The sequence below is a fragment of the Lepus europaeus genome, chromosome 16 (genome assembly GCF_033115175.1).
Source record: "Lepus europaeus isolate LE1 chromosome 16, mLepTim1.pri, whole genome shotgun sequence".
In the NCBI taxonomy this organism is placed as follows: domain Eukaryota; kingdom Metazoa; phylum Chordata; class Mammalia; order Lagomorpha; family Leporidae; genus Lepus; species Lepus europaeus.
Window position 1 is genome coordinate 59,229,507 of NC_084842.1, and position 5,946 is coordinate 59,235,452.

The window sequence follows — 5,946 nt, forward strand, 5'->3', positions numbered from 1 at the left end:
CTCTCAAGTGGATGGTAGGGACCTACTTGATCCATCACCTGCTGCCTCCTAGGATGTGCTTTAGTAGGAAGCTGGATTGGAAGGGGAGGAGCCGGAAGAACGTGGTCCCAGACACTGTGATATGAATGCAGGGAACCTGCTGTGCTACAACACCTGCTCCCCAGGAAGGCTCTCACGGAAGGAATAACCAGATGTGCACTCTGAGAGAGCCTACGCTGACATGACTGTCACGGATGGCTTAGAAGGGGAAGGACACACACACTGAGACCTGCTACACTGATGCACAGGAAGGAAGAGAAGAAAGTGAGATCAAGATTGAGGCCATGGGATGGGGGAGATGGCCAAAGAAGTTGTAATTAACAGCACTTGGGAAATGAGTGGTGTTGAGGGTGCAGAAAAGCAACCAGCTAGGCCAGGGTGATAGCTAGACTTCTGGCAGACAGAAGGCTATGCATACAGCTAGGACAGAGAACAGAGGAGGAAGGGAATCGGTGATGAACTCCGTTTGGATGGGGTTAGATTCAGTTTAGTGCAACAGCCAGAGGCTGAGATGGAGAGGCTGGAAGCAGGCAGGCAGGCTGGATTCAGGAGTGACATCTGGGCTCCAGGCAGAAATCTGCATGTTCTCAGCACACAGCTGAGAAACTGCAGAAACCAAGAATGCATCCGGTAGATGGCTGTGCTCAAACTGAAAGAGAACTTTGGGTGAAAGAAGTGGAAAGTGAATTCGGGAGAGTACACGATACTTGCAATACGTGTTTGTGGACCGGATGGATGGATGGATGGAGAAGAGATTAAATGAATGATTGGTAGAGGCTCATGAGTCTTGGGATGTGTTGCAGTTTCAGCTCCAGTATGGGAAAAAATGTGACAACTTTAGAGAAGCAAAACAAAACAAAAAAAGCAACATTTGAATGCAATGCATGGTGGACTTTATTCCTGCTTTTAAAAATCAACGAGCTTTTCATGTTTTCATCCTCTGACTCTCAGACCATTTGATGTCTATTATTCCCATTTGGTACTGACGCCCCAGCAGTGAACGGCCCAACTGCTGCCTTCACAGGGAAGCCAGGTGAAGACTGGCTGAGTAGCAGGCTGGGCACTGCTCAGCAAGCAAACTTGCCGTTGACTTTCCTGGAGTAAGGGTGACTCTTCACTCTATATTCCTTGCCAGAGACCACGAGATTTCAAAAGAGAGGTGTGGGATCCAGGCTTTGGCTTGTAATACCCCGTATCTTTTCTAAGAGGCCCTGTGGTCCCACAGGCTGCCGACTGGGCCAAGACTCTTTAGACATCAATCACACCACCGGCAAGGCAGGAAACAGCGCAGGCTGGAGACACGTCTTCTACTACCGAGGCTGGGTGGTTCACCGGGAGAGGGAAAGGCAGATCTGACCGTTCATGAAATCACTGAGGAAATGCTTTGCAATGCACAGCTGTGGCCCCAAGTGGCCAGAATGCTCTAACACCTTGCTACAGGCACCACATGGTTTGGGGGATGCCAAGTAAATTACAAATCCATCTAGCGGTTCAGGAAGGTCATTAGGACTCGAATTCATCATCTTCTAAACCTTCTCTGCTTTCCATTTATTCGTCTCCTCTGAGTGAGATGGAACTGTGAGAGCAGAGACCCCGATTCACTGAACCCTGACACATTATTTGTGTCTACAATGTCACCATAAATTTGTAGAGGGAGAGAGAGAAATTGCAGATGCAGGCATTTAAATCCTCTTGTGCTATATTTGTCAAGAGGAGCAGATTGCAAATTGCCTCTTGCAAATATGATGTGCGTCTGGGCATCAAGCTAATAACTCCGAACCACAGACGCGTTCATTTGTGTGGTGTTTTCCTCCAGAAGTTTCTGAAATTGCTTCTGTAGTCACTGTGCATCCCAGAGCTGCTCAGCTTTAGAGGAAGATGAGAAAGACTATCTGGCCGAGGAAGTTGGGGGTGTTTTCCAGTGAGAAGCAAATGACAAGTCCTTCTGTTCACATCATCACGGTCTTCACAGACCCTGTGTACTGGGACTATTTGGTTTGGGCCTCAACATTCTCCTAGAAGCTGGCAGAGACATGGGTGACAAATCCCAACCCTTCACACGTCCTCACTGGCACTTCCGAGTCTTTTATGGAAAATGAATCTGTGTGTTTTATAGTTTCTGTTTCAGGAAGGGGCCTGCCCTCTGGTCTCCCTGATCAGAAGTGGTTTCTTCTGCTTCTTGTTTTGATGTTTAAAAGTTTAGTACATAAGTCATTCGTTAATGTATTTTCGTTATAAAAAGCTGAACTATCACACATAATGCTGCCATCTCCTTGGATGATCATGTCAATCCTGATCCCTCCCCCCCTCCGCCTTCAGCTACCACACCTTCTGCCACTGCTTAGGAGCACTGAAATAGGTTTTTTTTTTTTTTTTTTTGACAGGCAGAGTGGACAGTGAGAGAGAGAGAAAGGTCTTCCTTTTTCCATTGGTTCACCCTCCAATGGCTGCTGCAGCGAGCGCACAGCACTGATCCGAAGCCAGTAGCCAGGTGCTTCTCCTGGTCTCCCATGTGGGTGCAGGGCCCAAGGACCTGGGCCATCCTCCACTGCCTTCCCGGGCCACAGCAGAGAGCTGGCCTGGAAGAGGGACAACCGGGACAGAATCCAGCGCCCTGACTGGGACTAGAACCCAGGGTGCTGGTGCCACAGGCGGAGGATTAGCCTAGTGAGCCATGGCGCTGGCCTACTGAAATAGTTTTATCTGTATTCCTCCAGTTTTCCTTTGAGAGATGCGTATGTATTCTTTTGGAGTGTGCACCAGCTATTTTTGACAAATATCACGCAGTAGCTTCTTTTTCCCATCAGTGATATATTTTGGAGCTCAGCAGTGCAGAGATCTAGAGAGATCTAGTTCAGTCTTTTGTCCTTTTTCACCACTGCATGATATTCCGTAGAAATGCGTCCACTGATTTAGGTGGGTCTGATTTTCGCTGCAATCCACCCTACCTTGAGGAGTCTTGAAAGACCATTTAAAGTAAAAAAAAATAATAATAAAAGGTAAATTCTGTTCATCTGAACAGAAAATAGTTCCTGCATATTTCTAAGCCCTCAAATCATGCGTACGGAGCAACACAAACAGCAATACAATGGACCCCATTTCTTCCAGCGCTAACTGTTCATCTTCCAGCTGGAGCAGACATCATTGCCCCTGGCTAATGGCCCTGTGACACGGCCACGTCCATGCGCTCACTCAACATTTACAGACCGCACACTTAAGACTTCCAGGTGTTTCTTCCTTCGACTACTAATTCCTGGGCACCTACCGTGTGCCCACCACTGCTTTGGGGGCTGGGAATCAGGTAATGAACACAACGCAGCAACTCGTTCTCTCCAGCACAAGACGGTAACAGCCAAAGAGTGATAGGCCCGAAAGAGGAAAAAGGCGCGAGAGGAGCGGAAAGAAGCGAGGAGGGGCTGGGAGGGTGGGAGGCTCCGTGACCCACGGAGGTGGCTGCGCTCCTCCTCCTCCGCTGGGCATCAGCTGCTTCGCGTCCTTTAGCACTCGGGCCTCGGGGTGGGTTTTTCAGCAGAGACAGCAGATGAGGGCTTTCCTGCAGAAGCTCAGAAGGCAATGGAAGTTTTCAGTGCGAACGGCTTCCATGTGCACACGAGGCAGAACGGGGCGTGCAGGCTTCCCATTCTCTCTTTCAGGAAATGTGCGGGCAGCCCTCCGACAGGTAGAGTCCTGGAGAAACTTGTCCCTGCGTGAGGCCCAGCGTGGAGAAAGGGCCCAGGGTTTTGATGGAAGAAAACTCAGATCAAGGGCAAATGAGCAATGGAGAGCAGCCATCTGCTTGCCTGGGGGGCTCTGTCTAGCATTTATACAGAGCCGGGATAGAAATCCTGGCTCCTCTACATACAAGATGGATAATCACTAGTAGATTGCTCAGTCTCTGAGCTTCATTTCTCATCTGTAAAATGGGTACAGTAATAATAGTACATAGCTCAAAAGAATGCGATGGGGGACTAATGAGATGGCAGAGATAAAAGTGCTTGTATGAGGTGCCCGAAGCCCACAAAGCACCCCACCATCATCATCTTCATCCCCATCATCGTCACCACCGCCATCGTCAGCATTGCCTGGGCTTATCAGGGGTCAGCACCCAGTTCAGGGACACCTGGCATGAGGCAGCACGGCCTCCCGAGGCACATTCGGCTTCAAGGCCATCCAGACGGGTCAAGGGCGCATGGGGCGGAGCATCTTCAGGAACGGTGGTGATTAACTGGGCTTCCCTGGCAGAGGAGAGGAGCTGCTCTGGCGACATCAAAGGCGTCTGTGAGACAGGAGGCTGTGCCGCTCGGTGCAGAGGTCTGTGAAATGCCGGTGACGAGAACCACCCAGGGGCCTAAACACCTCGCGAGCCTGCATTCTGCGTCTCTTTATTCCCCATGGTTCTCCAGGCTTGGAAACAACCCAAGCTGACAACCTGGGCTTTCAGCTACAAATCAACTTCACAGCTTAACAGGAACCCACTGTATAAATCTAAGCACTCAGATGTCTCTAAAAATAGCAGGCTTCGTTTCTCTTTTGTTGGGAGCCTCCGCATCACGGTTCAAAATACTGGCACAGCAGGCCAAACTGCCCTGGGTTCCAATCCTGACTCTGCTGTCCCGGTGATGTCTCTCTGCACCAGCTACACAACTTCTCTGGATCTCTATGTTCTCATGTGTGCAGGGGCGGGGCAGTGCCTACCCCATCGGGTGATTCTGGAGATGAAATGATAACGCATGGAGAACACTCAGCATCACACCTAGCACAGAGTGGATGCATGTTAATGAACACAATCGCAGGCGTTTGGATGGGTGGTTTTCTGCTAAATGGGGAAAGGACGGTATAGATATATAGGGGCGGGGGGGGGGAATGAGAGATATAGAAAAGGCGGTCAGGATGTTAAAAGCTGATCCTGGAAGACAGAAACTTAGTGACTGTCAAAAAAAAAAAAAAAAAATCCTGAGAATGACAAAGGACGGAGATGGCAGGGGCTTCCAGGCAGAGGCGCCGCTTTGCTTTCTGCTGGTTTCATCCATCTGGCCTTGGCTGCTACACTGGTTTTTCCTTCCAAATAACAGCTTAGAAGCCTAGTGATGAAATCCGGGGCACGCAGACAGACCAGCTCGGAATCACTCCACCTTTCTGTCCTCAGGCACAGCATTTGAGAAGTGGCCATGCTGTTCTTTCACAACACAGAATTCCTTTGCGATTACTGGAAGAGACAGGCCTGCCAGGTGAGTCCACGGTGACCACAGGCTGACATAATCCTATTGCTTTTTGGCTGACAGCTCCTGCAGAGACAAATCCGCTGTGCTCCAGACCAAGGTAAATGTAGTTGAAAACCCCACACCGAAAGCTGACCCTCCCTAATCAGCTTCTAGTCCCAGGCCACCAGAAGCCCACACAGCAGAACTGGTGGCCACGCCATCAATCACCATTGTGAAAGATACAATGTTCCAAGGGTAAAACCACAGATGATTTCCGGGGTCCAGGAGGAAAACAGGAAGAGAATGTTGTCTTTGCTGAGCTGTGCTGAGCAGCAGATATTCCAGGGAACTCTGGTATGGTGAGCAGATAGCAGCTGGGCGAACCACACCATTCCTTTTCTCTCACGTGCAGAATGGCCGGGCAGAATCCAGTCCTGGCCAATGATGAATTCTAATCAACTACAAAACCAGAGCAAAACTGCAATTCTAAGATTTCTTTTTTCCTAGGATCTCCTCTGATGTGCCTTCCACACACAGCGTTTTCAGGCCCCAACTGAAAGCCTGGGTCTGTATATCAGAATGTAGGGCACGCTTAAGAGGAAAATCAAAGGGTACTTCTTACATTACACCAGAAAATGGCGTGACCCGGAAGAATCATTGCTTTTATAAAAGTAAATACCATTTGAAGTCAGGTATTATGATCAAT